Below are 23,016 nucleotides of genomic sequence, written 5' to 3' on the forward strand. Positions count from 1 at the left end.
ATGATTAACAATGTTAAAGTGCCTCAGCTGGTTTCCAACTAGTGAAATAATTTGGTTTTTGCACGTCAAAATACAATATGTGTATTATTATGGAATTGGTATGAAAAAGTATACTGTGTCGTCATAATGATAGAAAAACGTGACAAAATGTCGGACTTATAATTAAGTTTAAGTACGTATAAACTTATACATATAAACTTGAGGAGCTCGGTGGCGCAGCGGTAAACCCGCTCGGTCTGCGATTGTTGAAGTAAAGCAACTTTCGCAGAGGCCGGTCATAGGATGGGTGACCACAAAAAAAAAGTTTTCATCTCGAGCTCCTCCGTGCTTCGGAAGGCACGTTAAGCCGTTGGTCCCGGCTGCATTAGCAGTCGTTAATAACCACCAATCCGCACTGGGCCCGCGTGGTGGTTTAAGGTGCGATCTCCCTATCCATCCATAGGGAAGGCCCGTGCCCCAGCAGTGGGGACGTTAATGGGCTGATGATGACGTATATACTTAATTCATAAATTAGTTATTAAATAGAAAAGAAAAAATGATTTTTATTAGTTTTATATTAGTCTATATTTAGTAATCAGAATTTAAGAATAAGAAGAATAAGAATAAAATAAATTTATTGCCAGTAACAATGAATGAATGAAAAAAAAATCATAATTACTCTTTAAACTAGTACTCTAGCAATGCCCAGTTTTGCGGCCTCCGTGGTCCAGTGTTCGAATCCTGGTGGGGATGTATCACAAAAATCACTTTATTATCCCTAAAACCCCGGGAAAGAAAAATCAAGAAACACGAGAAAAAAAATAGGTTTTATAAAAGAAAATCATGAGAATGTATTTTTGTGGGATAAAAAAAAAGGGATATTTTAATTATCTTACCTGAGAGAGCCGTGGTAGCCCAGTTGGTAGAACGCAGTTCCAGCACAGACCTAAAACCAATGATTGTCGAATTTAGGGTTGGATCATAAATTAATATTACGTGCTCATCGGTGAAAGAAAACATCGCCAGGAAATCCACATTCCCGAGAAATGCGTTTTTTCCCTTCGCGGGTTAGAAGGTCAGATTTTAAAAAATCCAAAAAAATACATGGTCTGAATTATTCCCCTATCTCCTCAGTATTCGTAATGGTGTAACTAACAGCCATACATACTCGTAAGGCTAACTGTACGTATGTGTACCTGGTGAATACTGAGGGGGATGATTCAGCTCATTATTCTGAGTTAATATCAAGGGAATTTATCAATTTATAAATAAATAAATAAATAAATTGTACATGTCAATTGCATGAGTCATGTCATGTTAGTTTATGTGTTAATTGTACATAATTTATTTTATTTTGAGTTTTGTTTATTTGTTTAGTTTTATTTAATTTAATTATTGTTTCATATTTTTGTTCTGTAGATAACTGTTTTTTATGGTGTAAATAAATTTTTATCGTTATTTTTGCGACGGAAAGTTCCACTTGATATTAATTCAGAACCATTGAGCTGAATCATCCCTGTACGTATTTGTCACAATGTCACTAACACCCTGTATATATAAGAAGGCTACACGTGAAATCAAGTATCATTCGTTAGGGTTGTTCAACCGAACCCAGCTTCCAATCTCGTAACTTGAATAATGTTAAGTTTAACAGGTAAATTTTCGTTTTATATTCCTGAATTCATTTTACGGTCATGTCATTACCCTTAAACTGTTACCATGGGGTTTATCATATATTTTTTAGGACTCCCAACTTCACCAGGAAAAACGGAACCTTTATAATATAATGTTCCTAACGGCATTTTCGGACGTGTGTGACCTATGTATTGGGCTGGTTTTCCCTTCGCGGGTTGGAAGGTCAGACAGGCAGACGCTTCTGTAAAAACCGGACCTGTCAAATCTTCAGGTTAGGTAAGCGGACCCTGTGGAAAACGGGATATTGCTAGGGATGATAATGATGTTTTCTTTTATGATGCAGTTTACATTCAAATATGTTTTCCTGTAAGTATTTAGTTATTCGGTTTGGATACGAAACCTGATCACTACAATGGCCGAAGGATTTACTTATTACAGTACAAGGACAAATCAATTGAAGGATAGTGTTTTGCTTTAGGTTAGGAATAGGACGAGTGACAGCGATTAACGGAAAAGTAACTAACTGCCTCTTTGGCGTAGTGGTTAAAGCGTTGGTCTCACAAACATGATGGCGCCGGTTTGGAATCCCAGTGGGGATATAACACCAAAATCATTTTCTGATCCTTAAAACATTGCAGCCTCTTGTATCGTGTGGGTTGTGTGGTGGATTACCAACCTCATCAACCCTGGTGTCAGGGTTACTATTGAGCCGCCAAAGCCCCTGACATGACTCATGTAACGACTATTTACATCAGTAAGTCGTTACCGGGACCAACGGCTTAACGTGCCTTCCGAAACACGGCTCGTCTTACAGCCCGATCACCAGATTGTGCCAAAGTAAGATTATCCGTGCTACGAAGGGCTCGTTAAATAGCTAATAGCCAATCACGGTAATGTGAAATTATTTACGACATCACATTAAAAACCTCAAAAATAACAGTATTTCTCCACTATTTAATGGATATTGTTATACATATAAATCTTTCTCTTCAATCACTCTATCTAATAACAAACATCTTTCACCCTAAAGGCATTATCTGCTCCGTTCCGTCGTGGGTAAAAAAAACCGCATCAAAATCCGTTGCGTAATTTTAAAGATTCAAGCGTACATAGGGATATAGGGACAGAAAAAGCGACTTTGTTTTATACTATGTAGTGATTTTACGCTTTATCGCTGATAGAAGGCCTACGACAGAGAGGTATAAACAAGTTATTCCAAACTGTGAAACCCTATCTCATAAACAAAACATGATCCTATAGCGGGGGAGTGGAAAGTGAACAGAAATATCTTATTTATCTTCTATCGAGCGGGTCGTGAGGTCAATGACTGACCGCACCAGCTTGTTAACAGTCAAATCATTCCTTCATTCCTTCTGTGGGTTGCAAGGCCAATCATATCTGTTAGAGTACGAATATTATACTCTGATCCCAAGGTAACAGTGACCTTTGTGGAGGACGCATAGCGCCAGTTAAACAATGGCTCACTGTCACGGATTACTTTTATTGGATGTTCTCTGTACGGAGTTCGACACAAGAATGGTACAAAAAAAACGTCGTTGTCTTCTCACACACTTGTAGTGTGGGGGAAACCTTCTGGGGCTTTCGCCCCTTAAGGTGGCATTCCTCGCCTTCCGCGACTACGGAAGGGTCCCTAGGTGTTGGCCCCGCCTTCGCGGTCTAGCCCACCGGGTGAGACCCCGTTGGGGGAGGCCCAGTGAGCCGCCTGCGTTTAGGCGCGGGCTGGTCTTCTTCGTTGTTGTCCTTGTTCACGTTCAACTGCCCTGGTTCCCTCTTCCCGGGCGAGAGGAGGTCCCTCGGGTAGTGATGGGGGCGCTTCCTCCTCGGAGGGGGCGCGGTGGGGTCGTCAGGCGGCCTGGTGTGGTGCGGTGCGATGGTTGTCAGGTGCTCCCAGGAGGAGAGCGCTGCCCGGTCGAACATGTTTTCCGCTAGTCCTTTCACGAACTCGTCGATTCCCTTCCAGCTCAGGTCCCGGTATATCGTCGAGTTCCTCAGGTAGCGGATTGCTCCCACCGCTGTTCGAAGGCTCAGGTTCTCCTGGGCTCTGATTTTCTTTTTTTCGTGTTCGGCCGCGAGGCCGTACCACGCCGGCGCTGCGTACGTCAGCCGCGACCTGACGTACGCTTTGTAGACCATCAGTTTGGCTCTGAGCGGCAGTCTTGATGTGAGGAGACGGCTAAGTCTCCTTCTGGCTATCTTAGCCCTGGATACGGTCTCCTTCACATGCGCGCTCATTGTTAGCCCGCGGTCGATGGTGACCCCGAGGTACTTTACCGTCGGGGACCATACGAGCTTCTCCCCCATGAGAGTTGGGGGTGATGGTAGTAGGCTGCTCCCTGTCAGCAACGCTTGAGTCTTCCCCACGTTGACCTTCAAGCGCCACTTCTTCAGCCAGGTCGGTAAGGCGTCCAGTGTGTTCTGAATTTTTCTCGCTGCGTGTTTTGCGTTCATCGAACTTGATAGATAGGCTGCGTCGTCCGCAAACAGCGCCAGCATGGTATCGCCGATCACTGGGATGTCGTCCGTGTATCGGGCGTAACAGGATGGCGACAGGCAGCTTCCTTGGGGTACTCCTGCGGTGATGGGGCGTGCGGAGGAATGTTCCCCCTCTACCGCCACCTGGAACGTTCTGCCACTCAGGAAGGAGCGCAGGACCTCGACTATCCGGCGGGGGAGAGAGGACGTTGACAGCTTGTATACCAGCCCGTCGTGCCACACCCTGTCAAACGCCTTCTCCATGTCCAGCAGGACCGCCACTGTATAATTCCCCCTGTTGCGCTGGTAGGTCATCTCGTGCAGTACGCGGGTGAGCTGCAGTGTGGTGGAGTGCTCCTGTCGAAATCCGAATTGCTCCGCTCTCGGAGTCATATGAGGAGCCATCTTCGACAGGAGCATTCTCTCGAATGCTTTGGAGATGGTGGGGAGTAGTGTAATGGGCCTGTAGCTGTCTGGTTTTGTGAGGTCTTTTCCTGGCTTCGGCAGAACGATCACCTTCCCGCACTTCCATGGCGTTGGGAAGTGGCCCGTGCGCATGATTCCGTTAAACAGCTGTGTCAAGGCTATTATTGTGTTCCTCGGTAGGTTTCGCAGGGCGGCGTTCGGGATACCATCCCCTCCTGGTGCCTTCCGTACGTTCAGTTGTGTCAGCGTCCGGTGCACCTGTCTCGGACTGAAGACTAGGGGTGTTTCCTCTTCGTTGTGCGTCGGTGTCGCGAAGTACTCGCTGAGGGCTTCCTCCACCATTTTTGTATGGGCTGGGTCGCAGGTGTCGTGGGGCGAGAACTGGGCTTCCAGACTGTCGGCCAGGATTTCCGCCCTGTCCGTAGCCTTGTAGCGGAGGCAACCGTCCGCCCCTCTCAGCGGCCGTATGGGATCAGTGGTGGAGGTCAGGCTCTTGCACAGGCGGTGCACCGACGGTACATCCTCCTGTGCCTCCAAGATTTTGCTCTCCCATACCTCCGCTGAGCGCTCGAAGAGGGCTGCCTTCATGGCGTCAGTGGCCCTGTTTAGAGCTGTTTTGTGGGCTGGAAACCTGGTCTTCAGCCATTTCTTTCTAGCCTCACGTTTGGCTTCTTGGAGTAGGCGTAATTTCCTCGGGAGCGGCTGACGTTTCTCCGTTGTGGGTTTGAGACTGCTTGCTGCGCTGATGGCTAACAGGATCCGGTTTGATATTTCCTTGGTTGCCGTATCGACCTCTTCTGCCGTAGTTATTAGTTCTGGGCGTCTGAAGTCCGATAGTTCCGTTTCGAATTTCTCCCAGTCGGTGATACGCCTGGGCCGTGTGGGTAGGATAGATGTAGGGCTCTCGCTGATTGTTACCAGTACTGGTCGGTGGTCTGACGGTAATCCTGTCAGCACCTCCTGCATGGGCTCCTCGTCTAGGCCTCGGTAGACTATGATGTCTAGGACACTGTCGCGGTGCGTAGACACTGGCGCAATTCGTGTAGCTTCACGGGGTCCTGAGACATCATAGTCGTAAGTTATGGAGTCTGCCCATAACTGGGAGCCCATGGTGTCGTTTGCCGAGCAGTGCCAAGCCGTGTGCTTGGCGTTTAAGTCTCCTGCCAGGATGGTCGGCATCGTGGGATGTAGTAGGCTTCTAATTTCCGCCACTGCGGTGGATGCAAGCGTGGTTCTCGATGGTGGCCGATACACCGCGTATATACGCCGTTCCTTTGCGCCTACGTGAACGTCCACCCCCAGGGCGTCGAGAGTTGTTAGCGGGGTCTGCGGCACGATCTGGTGGACCACTCTCCTTTTTATCAGGACTGCCAGTCCCCTGTAGGGCAGTCCGTCTGGCGTGGTTCGGTCCTGGCGGTACACATGGTACCCTGGAACGTTGAGGGGTTGGCTGGGTCTAAGATGCGTCTCGCTGATCAGCATAATGTCCGGCTGTTGCTGCTGAGTGAAGTGACGCAGCAAGAGTATCTTCCCATTGAGCGTCTCGGCGTTCCAGTGTACCATGCGCAGCTTGTTCGTGGCCTTGTTTTTATCCATTTGCGGGTTTGGGCGGGAGCAATCCTGTGATGTCGATTTTGCCGCTTAATACGCAGTTTGTTAAGTTGCGTAGGAGTTGAGCCAGTGCCTCCCTTTCCGGGGGGCTCTCCGCGGCGTCCTGTTTGCTTTTCACCGCGGGGCTTGTCTTTTTCTTTTTCCCCTTCTTCTTCTTCCCCTTTTCTAGGGCTGGAGCTGGGAGTGTGCGCGCCGAGTTGCGCGCCGCGGGCGCGTTTGCGGGTGCCATCAGTGATGCAGGGGCCGATTCCTGCACCGTTGGTTGTTGTACTGTCCGCTGGGGTGGGCCGGTTTTGCGGAGAGCGAGTCCCGCCTTCTTGTTCCTGGCCTCCTTTTTTAATGTCGGGCATGCGACACTATTTGCCGGGTGCGGGCCTTTGCAGTTCGCGCACGTGGCCGGCTCTTCCTTGGGTCTGGGGCATTCCTTTGCCAGGTGGTCCCCCCCACACCTGACACACGCCATGGGGCGGTGACAGTTATGGGAGCTGTGCCTGAACCCCTGGCAGCGGTGGCACTGCGCGGGCCCCTTCTTCCCTCTCCAGGGCTCGATTGTGACCCCCGGCATCATCAGTATTTCATTGACCCTGTAGATAGCTGCGGCGGCTTGTTGTGAGCGTTCGATCTCCGCGAAGAAAATGCAGCCGGGCCTGCCTGCCCTGGCACGGATATGCTTCGCGAAGATTGCCGCTATGCCTTTCTCCTTGAGGCTGTCTACGATCTCTTCCGGCTTCGTGTCCGCTGGCAGCCCTCGGATCGCCACCTTCAGCGGCGTTTGGTTTAGCGGGGCGATGGCATAATATGGGGCCGTCTCCTGTCCGAGCCTATCCAGGTAAGCCTGGATGACTCGGAACTCGTTTTCGTCTTCCGGTGTGAAGCGTATGCCGTTTCCGAACGGACGTCCGTGCGGAGGTCGGCCGAGCTGGGTCGCTATCGCCTGGAAGTGTCGCGTCCACTCGGGCAGCTTGTCCACCACGATAGTGGGGGCCTTCGGCTTCTTGGGTGCGGCCTGCTGGGCCGGGGCCGTCGTGGTTGGGGTGGCGAGGGGTCTACTTGCGGCTGCCGCGTAGCTAGCGCTTGTGGAGGTCGATGGTGTGGATGTTGGCGCGGCGGTTGCGTCCGTCGTCGGGTTCAGGCGGCGCGGGTCGCCTCTGCGCACCTCCATCGGCTTTTTGGGCGCGGGTGTAGCGCTCTGTTCTGGGCTGTCCCTCTTTCTCTTTACTGCGTTCGCCGCGCTTGCGGGTGGGGTGGCTGTTTGTAGTCCGATGAGCACGGGGGATAGGGCGTTGACCCACTCCTCCGTCACTTCATCTTCCGGGAGCACCTCGCTCCTTTCTCCGAGGCCGGATTCAATAATCCGGAAGTACGAAGCCGTCCAGCGCCGCAGGCCCTGCGAGATCGCCCCTCTTTCAAGGAGGGCGGCGAACGTTACGAGATCAGCCTCGTAACTTTCTCGCAGAGCCTGCAGCGCCCGCTGCTTCTCTTCTTCCGTCGGGGTGGGGGGGGTTCTTGAATCCTCCTCCGTATCCATTACTTGGTACCGGTGCCTGCCACGACTCCTTGGGCGCGGTTTTCTTCACGGCGCGCAACCTCGCTCGGTTGCGCCACGCGAGTTCTTGCCACGCCGGTGATCCTGCGCGATGATGTCCCCGCCGGGATAGCGGTCCCGGGTGCGACTTACTAAGGGTCTTACACCAATAAGACCCCGTAAGTCGCAAAGCGCGATGTGGGTCCGAGTGGCGGTATCCGAATATTTTGGTTTAGTCAGCCACCCTACCACTTGGTTACACTTTTCCTAGTGTGGGTAGGCTGACTAAACCCCCTAACCGAGTACCCTACCTGGTTTACACTCGAAAACTTGGTTACACCCTCTTACGGTTTTCGGTTCGGTTTCGTCTACCTTCATTGGTTACACTTATGGTTACGCTTAGAGGCACCTCGTGCGGTCCCATTGGTCCCATTGGTGGCTGAATGGTACAACTCGTGCGGCTCGCCTTCTTATAAGGGTTGTCCCCACTACCGTACCTTGCACGTGTGTCGTAAACAAGTGCAGGTGTTGTTTGTTTGCTAGCCGCACGTGTTGTTTACAGTTAACATAATATTTAAATTTTCAATATTTCGCTGTCGCGCTATCATATCTCTTACTTATGCTTTGACTTTTAGGCTAGTTTTCCCCGTGATATCCATCCCCTTTTCATCCCTTAGGGAGTGATTTTTGGAATATAAGCTATCCTATTATTTCCTGGGTCTTGAACTATCTTTGTACCAAGATCTCTCCTTATCATAGGAAAGCTAAAAACCTTTTTACCTTTTATCAAGAAAATCATTTTGTTTGCTAGAGCTAAGATAATTCTTACGAGAAGTAATGACAAAATTGCAGTCTATCGCATGAATATATACATTGCCGGTAAAGTGGCTATGGAATTTGAGAAGCAGTAGAGCTATCGTTGTTAGCAAGCGAAATCAAGGATGACCAACTCAGTATTAACGTATAATAAATAGTAAAAGATCACAAAATTAAATTATAATGTAGTAAACTTTACTATACACCCCAGTTGCTATGCGCTATATAATCAACAATACCAAGGGTTGCCAGATCTGACACCAATAAAAGAGAGCGGGATTGAATCGGCGATTCTTATACAAAATGCGCGTTAGAGCCTTTCCATCCTTTTTCTTCTATTCCGTGGAGTAGACTCAGTAGAGAGTAACTGAAATTCTGGATTTTCCAATAGAATATAAACAACAATCCACAACATCCTGTGCTTATATAAGTCACAATAACATATGTGGTAGTTTGGTCCACAATACGGGAAGCCTCAATAGAAAATATAGTGCAATATGAATCATAATAATATGAGCTATAAGTTACGAAACGCCGGGATTCTACGTCATATGTTAGGTAAATGTATGTTGTGTTGTCCACAGAGTTCTTATTTTAGAGAAATGCCGCGCGAGCATACCCGGTGGGACTGAAATATGCACAAAACGATTATATCGTCGCTAAGAAAATCATCATCATCTCCTTAGCATTATCCCTTTTTTCAACAGAGTTCGCTTACCTAACCTGAAGATTTGACAGGACCGGTTTTTTACAGAAGTGACTGTCTGTCTGACCTTTCAACTCGTGAAGGATAAACCAGCCCAATACAGGTTAGGTCATTTACCTCCGAAAATGCATTTCTCTCTCGCGAAAGTGGGTTTCCTCACCGCTGAGCACGTGAGCAAACATGAATTCGAAAACTTTCAAAATCATTGGTTTAGGCCTGTGCTGGATTCGAACCTGGGAGTTTCTACCAACTGCAAATGGAATTCCATGGTCTTCGCTTACCCAGGTGGGAAATACGCGTGAGTTTATGTATATATGTATGTCCACATCATTCATTGCTTCTTTGGTATCGCGCAACCATAACTTAAGCTCGTGTTATTACGCAATGGACGGCGGGTAAATCGATGTAGCGGACCAACCAGAAATGTCTTGGTGCGGCCGCTTCACATGCCGACGTGAGTCAACAGGCGACATGCGGACTCGTTAATATAGAGCTGAGGGCATATCTCCGTTGTTTCTATGATCCGTGGTTGGTCCTTGAACGGTTTGGGATGGAATTTGTGATTATTGAATGAATAGTTTGGATATGACACAGCATAGTATCACGCCTGTCTCCCTAAAGGGGTAGGCAGAAGTATATACATATACCACTCCACGCCAGCTGTAAATCCAATGTAATAGAAGGCGAGCCTATAACCCTTAACCGGGTACAAATCCTTGAAAGCACGTGATATCAATTATCTTCGATTCAAAGATGAACTCAAACTCTTTTGTACGTAACTTTTGTATGTATCTTTGTTTGTAAATTTTATTTTTATTGTAAGATCTTACTGTTTTTTCTTCTTCTTTGTTTTTTGCTTGATTTTAGTGTGTGCAGTTTTGCAAAATAAACATTTCTCTCTCTCTCTCTCTCTCTTTAAGTCGAGTTCAGTGGTTTAAAGCCCGACCCGGGATTCGAACCCAGGACACTGTGCTGTAAGTCACGCGTTCTCCGAACAGGGCTATCACGGATTCGGAAATTATTACTTGTCCTTTAGAACCAAGTCAATCCGCGGTTATGTCCGAATGGACTACTGTCCTTTCAAATTTGTCCATTCAGACTGAAAAAAAAAGAATGATCAAAATCGGCTCATATTATTATTGCGTATGGCAGACAAATATCCTGCTTGGATCAAATATCCAGCTTAAGCTCCCTTAAACAAGTCTCTGCTGCATCCGTCACACAATGCAGCTCGGCTATACCACCTGGGAACCGGTGCAGAGGGCACTCGTTCACTATGTGAGATATGGTTTGGTCCGGGTGACCACATTCACAGTATGGCGACTCCTATAAGCCCCATTTACATAGGTGATGGTTTGACTTTCCATAGTCGGTCCTACACCGGTTCATAAAAGACGTAGTTATATGTGTGTCGTAGGTTTTATCTAAATAATCTTTTTTATTATTATTATTAGTTTCCGCGAGCAAACATGAAAAAAAATATATACGGTCGAATTCAGAACCTCCTCCTTTTCTGAAGTCGGTGAAAAACCCAGGTAGGTAAGAAGGGACTTCTTCAATTGAAACACTGTCTTTATAATTTGTCTTTTATGTTTCCACACCAACGCTACCTCGCATATCGCCATCTTAATATATCTATCCCAATTAAATAGGAAATCGACTTCCGTTTCCTCGTTCCGTCTCTCTCTCTCTCTATCTCTCATACTTTCTCCCTCCAAACGTTCCTGTTCTAAAAATCATAAAGTTTATTTACACCATAAACAGAACAGCTACTTACAGAACAAAAATATCGAACAAAACAAAAATAAAATTAAATAAAACCAAAACAAATAAACAGAACTCAAAATAAAATAAATTATTTATGTGTATTCTTTTTCTTGAATCATCTTACCTTTCCATTCCCACATTAAACACGTCATAAGCTCATGACTAAATCCCAATGGGGTAGTCAGACATCCATCGCAAGATGAAATAAGTACCCACACCTCACCGAGCTTTCTGTTAGACCAACCTGATAGCTGCTTACCCATAACGCCCCGTTTTAAAAGCAAACTTATAACCTATTTTTCCTATAATCTACACCTCCAAGAATGCGCCGTGCGAAATTCCAAAGAATCCGCTTTCTTTAAAAAAGAAACAAGGATCAACTAAAGCAATCGACGCGTACCATACCTTAATGGGTTGTGGCGTGAAGAATAATCTGTCAAGAATGCAGTAGAAAATTCGTTACAGTAATTCTTAGCTTAAATTCCATGAAGAAACGAACTAGTTGGAATTACCCACACCATAGAATAGGGAATAATAAGTACGTATAGAACGGCAACTCTCCGCTCCCCACCAGCGGCTGAGCTAGGTTTACCTCACCCCCTCTCGGTCTTACTTTAGTCTTCAATCGTATGACGTCAGTCACACACACAGATGCGCGTGTACGATAATGTCAATGTGTAGTGTCTGTGTAAAACGAGGTATTTTGTATGAAGTGTCCGGGTTGTGCCCTCACATACATACATAAAGTCACGCCAGTATCTTTATAGGGGTAGGCAGAGGCACAAGTCACTGTATGGATGACAGACGGCTCATATAGTTTTTTTAATAAAAAAAAAAGAAAATAAAGTAAGGTTGTTGAAGTTTTTATTTATCTAGACAAGTATGCCAACCTGCAGTGGAGCAGCGTGGGGCATTCTTCTAGTGTGATTGAGGGGAGGTCTGTGCCCAGCAGTGGGACGTACAGGAATTGCTATTTAGCAATAAGACCGCCGATTGTACTTCTCTTGTCACATTTGTAATTGTTTTAGTGTTGTGTTATCTATGTGCAATAAAGCGTTTTTTGGATTGTAGGGACATTTTAACGAAAACTTTGATTGGTGATTCAGACCATGATTCTGAGTTGATATCAAACGGAATTTTCCGTAGCAAAAGTATATAACTGAAAATAATTGAAAAAAAAAAAACACAAACAGAGTCATTAATTTTCCGAGAGGAAATTCCACTTGATATCAACTCAGAATCATGGTCATTGCCATGTACTATAAAATAGGGAGGAAGAGAGCCTGGTGATCCGTGACACAGGCATTCCGTATAATATGGACACCAGTCTCTATCACAATATAAACAATATGTTCACTGTGAGTAGTACTATGTTAAGTTTTTACTGTTTTTGTGAGTGAGAAATAAACTTATTTTTATTATTTATTATTATTTGTATGTCTTTTTCATATCTCGGGCCTATGGAGGCCCGGACTTTTGGAAGGCGTGCGTGGGGCCGAAGCCAACACGTAGAGGCCCCTTAAGACAATTTAATCTAAATGTTGTGTGACACCAACCGACGATTATCCCTGTATGCACTATGGGAGTGCACCCAAAGACAATCCCCGGTTCGTGTAGGACTATTGCAGATTATGGGAGCAAAGGGAACTGGGCTATTGGGTTGGGGGTTAGTGGACCGGGATACTGGAGCTATTATTATTATGGTCTGAATCACCCCCCTTCAGTATTCGGTAACATCTCACTAACAACCAGTAAATTTGGGAATGGAAAAGTATGATGCTTGTAAAGGAACGTTTGGAGCGAGAAAGTATGAGAGAGAGAGAGAGACAGAGAGAGATACGTAAAGAGGAAGCGGAAGTGGATTTACTTTTTTTAATTGATTTTAATATAAGAAGGCGTGATGTGAGGCGTATAACGTGGCTGTGGAGAAATAAAAAAAACGAATAATAAAGACAGTGTTTATTCTAAACCGAAGAAGTCTCTTCCTACATGTATAGGCTATTTAAATATTAATCTCATGTTATGTGTGCCGAGAGCATGTGTGCATAGAGCCGTGGTATCCCAGTTGGTAGAACGCTTGCCTCTCACTTTGAAGTCGCAAGTTCGAATCCAGCACAGGCCTAAACCAATAATTGTCGAATTTGTTTTCGAATTCATGTTTGGACCATAAATGATTATCACGTGCTCAGGGGTGGGGAAACTCACATTCTCGAGAAATGCATTTTCGGAGGTATGTGACTTAATCTGTATTGGGTTGGTTTTTCCTTCGCGGGTTGGACGGTCAGACAGGCAGTCGCTTCTGTAAAAAAACCGGACCTGTCAAATCTTCAGGTTAGGTAAGCGGACCCTGTGAGAAACGGGATACCGCTGGGGGAGATGGTTATGTTATGTGCGCCAACCCTATCGACTTACAAATTATTACACTGTGTCTACCGATCTTGTGCCTTTCAAACAAAATACATCCAAATTGCTTAAACTCTAAAGTTACGGAAGCAAAAACAGTATAAGCTTGAACAAATTTAAACTGGCAAGAGTACAGATAAATATATAACAAACGTAACGGGGATTGCTGTACGTCACAGTAAATTTACCAAAAGAGACTAACACGGGATAGCTCTCTCCTTAGAACTCGTGTGGGCGACTGTACGGGAGCGAATTTCGACGGATATAGGTTTAAAGAAACTTTATTCTCATTAAAGATAATGAATCACTTACATGAGAAGGAGAACTTAATTACATTAATATGTTGTTGTTCATATCACACTTACATCGCACTATTGTAGGTCACAGTCACACATAACACTCGTTAACACAAAAATCGGTATATAGGTACACATTATAGTTTGTTGTATTGGGATTTATATCAATCACCTCCTCACAACTACTATTTAGGTAATTTGCTTAATATATTCGGCTAATTTATGCTTAAATTCATTAATTGATTCACATTTTTTTACATGTGAGGGTAATTTATTATAAAGTTGTGCTCCCTCGTTAGTAAACATTCGCTTACCGTAGTTAGTTCGGATCTTCGGAAGTACCAGTAAACTGGCCCGTCTTGTGGAGCGTTTAGATGCGTGTCTCTATGTATCTCTATGTACGTGTATATTATTTAGAAATTACCGACCTCCTTGGTTGAGCTTTGGGCTCACGATCTGGAGGTCCTGGATGCGATTCCCGGTGGGAACATATTACAAAAAATACTTTATGGTCCCTAGTTTGATTAGGACATTACAGGCTGATCACCTGATTGTCCGAAAGTAAGATAATCCGTGCTTGGGAAGGCATGTTAAGCCGTTGGTTCCGGTTACTAATTACTGATGTAAGTATGTAGTCGTTATATGAGCCATGTCAGGTGTTGCTGAGTTGCGAGTAGTAGTCTTGTGTTATTTCTTTTTTTTTATTTTGGTGTAATAAAGTATGTTTGTATTTGTAAAAGTAATGATAAAATTACAGCTGATACTATAGTACAGCTTAACCCATAAACATATACATTGGCGATAAAGTGGCTATGGAATTTGGGAAGAAGTAGAAAAAAAGGAAAAAAAAATAGAAGTAGTAGAAGAAGAAGGATAAAAAAGAAGAAAAAAAGGAGAAGAAAAAAAGGAAAAGAAAGGAGTAGTTGAGCTGCGATCGTAGCTTTCTGTTTGCAGGAGTAGTAGTGAAAGAGAGTGAAGTTGAATCGACGACAGCGGTTTTTCTAACTGTGGCGTTCTAGGTGTAATTGTTGAGTGGCGTGGTGGTATTTTAATTTAAACGACCACATAAAGTAATATTTGAAAGTTTTTTTTTTTGTTTTTTTTTTTATTTTCACTGGAATCACTCAAACGGCTCTTCCCGTAGAAATGCCCATAAAGGGTCATTAATTGAAAAATCATCCGTCGTTATGAAAGTTTATTATTTTTTTTTTCACATTTTTTACACCTGTTACACTTTTATTATTATTAATGTTTTTTTAAATCACCGTGTTTTTGTATTATTTAAATTAACTTTTTAACACATAAAAATATTAATTATGCAAACATTTTTGATGCTAAGAAGAAAGTCTCCATCTTTGTCTATGACAATACCATTTTTATAGTAATCAATGTTGGCAACACCAACTAAAATACTTTTTTCTGTATAATTTTTACTCTGTCACTTTCTCTCGCTCTGTGTAACAAGCACCCACGCATTACCAATAAATCTATAAATCTCAAGTTGAGCGTTTTTTAATTGGAAGACCAGACCTCAACAACCAAAACCATAGACATTTTTACATTTTGTTCGTGATCCGAACACTAACTTCTTTCTCCTATTTCGTGCCAGGGCGGGCCACAGTGACCTTTTAAAGTTTAAAAAGTTGGGAAAGATAACTGCCCGTATATCTCCACACCTCGACGCTAGGATTAAATAATAGTAAAATCTTTGCCAACTCTGTATTCAAACATTGCTTGCCAAGAAGCGGCTTCGGATAATTAATTTGAAAATTCCCCAAAACGAATTGCCACCATCTTCGGTTAATTAAAAACGAAATTAACTCAGAATTTTGCGTTTAAACTGCGAGATTTGGAGAAGAAACAAATTAGATGATACGAAAATTGGGAGAGGAACAACATATATATGTCACCGTAAAATTGTAAATAACGTTAGATTATAATCTATCGATTTGAATCTCGCGAGATTGTGAACTGTCGAATAATTATGAATCGTATCATATTGCTTACAATTTAACGTATTATTTTTCGGTAGATTATAATTTATCGAAGTGAAACCGTCAAATTGTGATACGAAACGCACCTCGCGTGCTATACCATAGAGTTACAAAACTATTAGAGTGAGCATAATGTTAATTTGGGATTCTCTTAAAATGCATAAATGTTTTTGTCATAATTTTAATTATCATAATCCTTTTTGCATAACGTTTTTTAGCATAATAGTTTTACTTTCCCATAATAACATCTAGGAATACTGGTTTGTTAGGTATAACTTATTTTTGGGATTAATAAATAGATATCCTTAATTCTATTTTAGAATAATAGTGATTTGTCATAATTTTTACAAGGCATAACAGTAGGTTAGGGTGCGGCGGGGGTGGCCCTTGGGCCACCCCTATGCCGCCAGCATGTTTATCTTACACACGAAAAGTATACTGAATGATACGTTTCAGATTTTTTAATTTTGATACATTTTTTCTTACCATGTGATGTCAGAATTATTGATTACTTACTAAATAATTAATAAATACGTACTTGATTCCACAATCTTGAAGAGCATTTATTTTATTTGACTGACACCTGTGTTTTATTCCTAACTCTATGGACACAGAACGGTCTACTGTAAGGCCGACCAATCAGGGACAGCCGTCGGACAGTTGACAATTTGACAATTGTAAGATTGTGATTTAACAGTTTTACTTCGATAGATTATAATCTGACGAATAATAATACGTTAAATTGTAAGCAGTATATTACGTTTCACAATTTTTCGACAGTTCACAATCTCGCGAGATAGATTATAATCTAACGTTATTTACAATTTTACGGTGACATATATAACAACGTAAGCTCATAACTAACATATTCGTACATCATCATCAGCCCATTAACGTCCCCACTGCTGGGGCACGGGCCTTCCCTATGGATGGATAGGGAGAAGGGCCTTAAACCATCACGCGGGCCCAGTGCGAATTGATGGTTATTAACGACTGCTAATGCAGCCGGGACCAACGGCTTAACGTGCCTTCCGAAGCACGGAGGAGCTCGAGATGAAAACTTTTTTTTTTGTGGTCACCCATCCTATGACCGGCCGTTGCGAAAGTTGCTTAACTTCAACAATTGCAGACCGAGCGCGTTTACCGCTGCGCCACCGAGCTCTTCAACATATATTATTTTTATTATTTTATTAATAAAGGTACACAAACAGATTGCAAACAATACACATATGACATAACTCGAAACAGGTCTAGAACTAGTCTACAATACAAAAAAAATAGTGTACACAGCATGACAAAATAGTAGAAAGAACAGAAACTAAGGATAAACAATACAGTTCAATACTTATTAATACACTAAAAACATTACCATAAGGCCAAAACAAAACTAAGTAAGATAGCTAAAGAAGCAAGTGAGACCACAATAATCGTTTAAACTTCGCAATATTATTGTCGAAAAGATCAAGATCAGCATTACAATGCTTAAGAACATCATAGTCACGGCACATCTTTATAATGGGATTGTAGAAAGAGGTGTTATTTTTATAAACATCCATGCGGAATAGTCTAGGTACACACTGACGAATATTGCCGTTGAAGTTAATGAGTCTCAGCAGGTCAGGACAGTCAACTACCGAGTGAATGATTTTATGTAAGTAGACAAGATTACAGTGCTGAATATATACATACATAATATATAAATACACGCTCGTAATCCGTGGCATTCTTACCTTTCAAATCAAATCAAAATGAAATCATTTATTCGCATAGGATTCATGGTTTTGTAAACAGTTAGGCATATGTTTGTGAATTAAGTGCCTAATTACTTACTTCCTAAATTTTCGCATGGTTATATCTAGCGGATCATGTGATACTTAAAACATAAAACGTACCAACTGTAATATACTTTATTGCACTTAACAACTAGTTACATCACAAACAAGAAATGGACGTTTGCAAGGGTGTATTTATCTCTAAGAGAGATCTCTTCCAGCCAACCCAGAGGTAGTATGAGAGTAATTGCGGAAGAATAAAAAGAGGTGCAATATATTAAATACATTATAATAATTATAATAATATCTACATATAAAACCGATTAAAATATATATTATTATTATTTAGTATTATTTGATTACCTATATAAAATAAATATAAATATATAATATATCATGAAATGGTCAAAATGATAAATTCTCAGATCTGACCCGACATATCTACCTTTAGCATTTAAAGAAAATATCTCCGAAGCGCATTCCCTGCTCATCCCAAACGAATAAACAGAAGAGGATGAGGCAATTTTTCCAGTCATTTTCCACTGTTGCACTTTCAGAAGATTGTTGGCTCGGCACTTTACTCTGTTCTCTTCTAGAAGTCCAACAAAAGGCTCCTACAAAGGCTCCGTCTACGTTTTAAACTACGTTATTTTTCCATTTCCCCTGTCTAGTTTGCCTAGCGGTAGGGTGTGCATAAACTTGGGTTTGTTATGGATAAATGTAAAGGTTAATGTAGCAGTGATGCGTCTAGTTTGAATCGTTTTTCATTCTTTTCTAGATTGGCTAGGACGTTACTGATCACCCGATTGTCCGAAAGTAAGATGATCCGTGGTTCGGAGGGCACGTTAAGCAGTCAAAACCGGCTACTATTTACTTAAGTATGTAGTCGTTACATGAGCCACATCAAGGGCCTTCGGCTCAATAGGATTTCTGACACCATGATTGATGCAGTCAGTCATTATACGTTTTCCAGGGCATGATCACCAAGATTGAAGGAGAGAAAAGAAAAAAATCATTTTTTTTTAATAGAGGACGCCGTCACCCGCTTAGTAACAATACATAAACATCTGTCTTAACGTTGAATAATTATTACAAATTTATTTATCGTTGGGCCACTTTACGATACTCTACAAATGAACCTTAGTCATTGGTATCAATAATTATGCTTCCGAAACTGTCCTTCCAAGTAAAACAAGCACCATGGTCACCCTAGAAGTAACTTGTCTCAGCAACTCGCTCGCTGTCCGTATGTCACTATCCATTGAGTGTATTGGTGGACTATTCTCAATTTATAAGTAAAATATACATGACTTGAACAACTATATACTTACTGGCTTTCCGCCCGCGACCTCAGTGCTGAGCACTGTATCATAGAATAAAGAATAACGACAATACGCGTAGAACGGTCAATCTCCGCCCTGCACAATTTCGTATCGAGTGTCGACCTCACGCCCTCTGGGTCTTACTTTAGTCACACCTCGGACACACCATACAAAAATCTCTTTTTTACCGTACGAGTAAATGCGAGTATTTGGAGCATTGCACTCTATGGAAGTGAAACGTGAACTATGACACAGAGAGACAGAGAGAGGTTAGAAGCGTTTGAGATGTGGTGTGGGCGAAGGATGGAGGGTATAAGCTGGACTGAAATGGTGTCAAATCAAAAAGTGCTGGAAAGAGTTGAAGAAACGAGAACCATATTGAAGACTATAGAGAACCGGAGAGGAAATATGATTGGCCACCTGATACGACACGATTCATTCATAACAAACATTATAGAAGGAAAAATTTAAGGGAAGAGAGGAAGGGGTAGACCAGGAGAACATTTATGAAACAAAGAAAAGAGAAGGTGCAGGTCGTGTCGTATCAGAAGGTGAAGGTTTTGGCGGGAAGAAGAGAGGAATGGCGATTACTCCATCGACAAGAGCGCAGCTCTTAAATAAAGAGAGAGAGAGAGAGAAATGCGAGTAAGACAGACAGCTTGCTCGCAGCAGCTCAACGTAAGCTCTCGACTATATTCCAAATTGTACTAGTCAGAGGTACATCTATCGCAAGATGAACTTAATACCCACACCTCACCGAGCTTTCTGTTAGTCCAATCTGATAGGTGAGTGGTGAGGCGTATCGCCGCATCTTCGTAGCGCCTTACGATTATTTAAGACCAAGAAGGGGTGAGATAGGCGGCCGATACGAAATGGTGCGGGGGAGAGTTATCGTTAACAGTGACGTAATCTGTATTGGACTGATTTCCCCTGTAAAAAAAAACCGGACCTGTCAAATCTTCAGGTTACATAAGTGGACCCTGTAGAAATGCGATCTTCTATCGTGTGGGTTGTGAGGTAGAGTACCAACCTCATCAACCATTGTGTCAGGGTTACTATTGAGCCGCCACAGGCCCCTGACATGGCTAATGTAACGATTACCCTCTTACATCAGTAAATAGTAACCGGGACCAACGGCTTAACGTGCCTTTCGAAGCACGGATCATCTTACTTTCGGACAATCAGGTGATCAGCCTGTAATGTCCTAACCAAACTAGGGAACACAAAGTGATTTTTGTGATATACCCCCATCAGGATTCGAACTCGGGGCCTCCGGATCGTGAGTTCAACGCTCAACCACTGGACCACAGAGGCCGTTCATCCGATCAACCCTGGTGTCAGGGTTACTATTGAGCCGCCAAAGGCCCCTGACATGGCTCATGTAACAACTACTTACTTACATCAGTAAGAAATGCGAAATATCATTACACATAGCATGCTGCATGTAGAAATTGCTGCATGACCAATAAGGCCGCCTGTTGTGCTTTTCTGTAATGTTGTCTTTATCTCTGTTTTTTGTGTCCATTGTGCTCAATAAAGTATTCTACCTATCTATCTATAGCATTAAAATTATATCTCGTACAAAAAGATTCTATCATTTTCGAGAGTACATAGACCCTTAGTTGTCTTCGACCCTTTATGGCTATGTAACATATCCAAAAAGACAAACACTCGTATATTGCTCTGTCAAAATAAATGGTGAATTGCCCCTTCGGGAGCGGCAGAAATAACCCATAATCCTCTAGTCCCTCAACTGTCATACATTTCACACCAAAACTATGGGACTTCCTGAACTAAGCCGACAAAACACACTAAAAGTTGTTTCGAAGTCCCGCGCATTGGGTGTATTTTGTTCGCAGGGGTGGGACTTCGCGTTGCATATTTTGAACAATAAATTTGTTCTAATCTATATGATGGATGGTATAGGTGACTTGGGACCAGTAAATATGAAACACACTGTATATGTAATTGTGAAGGATTTGGAAGGTTTAGTTTATGGAGAGTTAGACAATTCGACGATATTAGAACTACTTTAATATGCTGAACTGGGTCGAATAGAAAACCAGTGAAGTGCGTGTCGGACTTGCGCACGCGCACTAGGTAAACAACAGAAGGTACACAAATTTCATATTAACCTACCCATTGCCATTAATAATATCGAGCAAAAAAGGTCAAAAAATTCGCGTTTGTGGTATAGGAGACACCTTTAAATAATATTATTTTTGTTTTTTATTATTTGTTACAGCCTCCGTGGTCTAGTGGTTAGAGCGTTAGGCTCACGATCTTGGAGGTCCGGGTTCGATTCCCGATGGGGACGTTGTCAAAATCACTTTGTGAGACTGTCCTTTGTTTGGTAAGGACTTTACAGGCTTGAATCACCTGATTGTCCTAAAAAGTAAGATGATTCCGTGCTTCGGAGGACACGTTAAGCCCGTCCGCCTGGTCCGGCTTTTTATTAGCCGTAAAAACACCTCCACCAACCCGCTGTGGAGCAGCGTGGTGGAGTATGGTCCATACCCCCTCCGGTTGATTGAGGGGAGCCTTGTGCCCAGCAGTGGGACGTACATAGGCTATTTATGTTTTGTATGTATTTGTTGTCATAGCGGCGACAGAAATACATAATTTGTGAAAATTTCAATTGTCTAGCTATAGCGGTTATTGAGATACAGCCTGGTGACAGGCAGACGGACGGACAGACAGAGAGCGAAGTCTTAGTAAAAGGGTCCCGTTTTTACTCTTTGGAAACGGAACCCTAAAAGCAGAGAATACGTTAACACTTTCAAGGACAGAACGTTTAATGACGTTCCGATTCCAAAGTGTCATGAACCATCTATGACCCATGGTCTCTGTCCGTGCAAGGGTTGAGCTGCTAATCTACCGCGAGGGATAATGGGCGTAAGTTCAAATTCAAAAATATCTTTATTCAATAGGTAAAAGATATTGCAAGAAGGAAAAGAAACTGCAAGAAAAACCTCGGCACAGGGCCGTAGAAGTTTTTTTTTTTAATCAAAATATATGTTATGCCATTGAGTAAGTTAGCTGCCTAATATCAGTTCTCAGACAGTTAATACCATGCATTCATATCTTCTAAATAATCACTAACCTTATAATAGGTAGGTACATAGGCTGTTTATATTATGTTTCTGCCTACCCTATTATGAATTATAAGCGAGTTTGTCGACATGTAAACAACAAACATTTGAACCGTTGTTCGTCGTATCCAATTTTACTCTACATAATACAAATTGTTGCTTTGACAATCTAAGCGTAAATATTGTTTGTCAGGATGTTAATATCAAGTTTAAATCAGAAAAGTTACTATAATGGGGTTCCAGAAACTCTATACATATACTGTGACTTTACTTTACTTGCTTTTCATAAAACATAACACGCTCACGATTACATTCTAATGGGGTAGTCAGATTCAAATTCAAAAATATCTTTATTCAGTAGGTAACATAGTCACACTTTGAATCGTCAATTTTTACATAACGAACGTCTGCAGCTTCTCACAACCTGTATAGCTAGGGATCACAAAGTGATTTTTGTGATATTTCCCCACCGGGATTCGAACCCGGGACCTCTGGATCGTGAGCCCAACGCTCAACCACTGGACCACGGAGGCCGTTTTACTTAGTTTCATTAAAATCTGTGGACTTGTTTCGTAGCACGGACTATATTTTAAGCCTAGTACATATTTAGTCACCATTTTGTTATAACACTGTGCGAGTTTAAAAATCTGACTCGGACGGGTCTTGAACCCGCAGCTCTTGTGAAGCCGGGACGAGCGTGTTAACCATGACACCAGCGGGTCCTCCTCCTGTGCATGCGAAATTCTTTCACTCTATGTATCGTCTTTATGCAAATGTCATGAATACAAAAATCAGTTTAAAATCATGTTTGGATCGTACATTATTGACATCATAGAAAGAAGATTAAAACAACCAGCAACTTAAGTCATCAAACAATTGAATGACCAGTAAGAAAGGATTTATTTTAACTAGATCCTTTTGTTTTAAGTTTGGTGTGTAGTCTAAGGTAAGGTCTTACTACATTCATCTCTCTTTATTTTGTTCCACACACTACAAAACCCAACCGCTTACTACTTACAATAAGTAAGTAGTCCACGTGACTCATGTCAGTGGCCATTGGCGGCTCTATAGTAACCCTGACACCAGGGTTGACGAGCTGGGTAATCCACCTTATAACCCATACGATAGAAGAAGACTAAATAAGATATCAGACAGATATACCATCCATGGGTCTATCGA

The 23,016-nt window shown here is 42.9% G+C and overlaps 1 protein-coding gene across 1 annotated transcript in view; it reads right to left on the minus strand.

Annotated features, from left to right (window-relative positions):
* LOC126378011 (kin of IRRE-like protein 1) overlaps nt 1-23,016 on the minus strand; it is a 445,390-nt gene that overhangs the window by 336,856 nt on the left and 85,518 nt on the right. The window contains exon 3 of the mRNA XM_050026033.1: nt 876-925. The gene's annotated coding sequence lies outside the window, so the exon portion shown is untranslated. The remainder of the gene's footprint in view (nt 1-875; nt 926-23,016) is intronic.

This window comes from Pectinophora gossypiella, chromosome 25, assembly GCF_024362695.1.
Source record: "Pectinophora gossypiella chromosome 25, ilPecGoss1.1, whole genome shotgun sequence".
NCBI classification, from domain to species: Eukaryota; Metazoa; Arthropoda; class Insecta; order Lepidoptera; family Gelechiidae; genus Pectinophora; species Pectinophora gossypiella.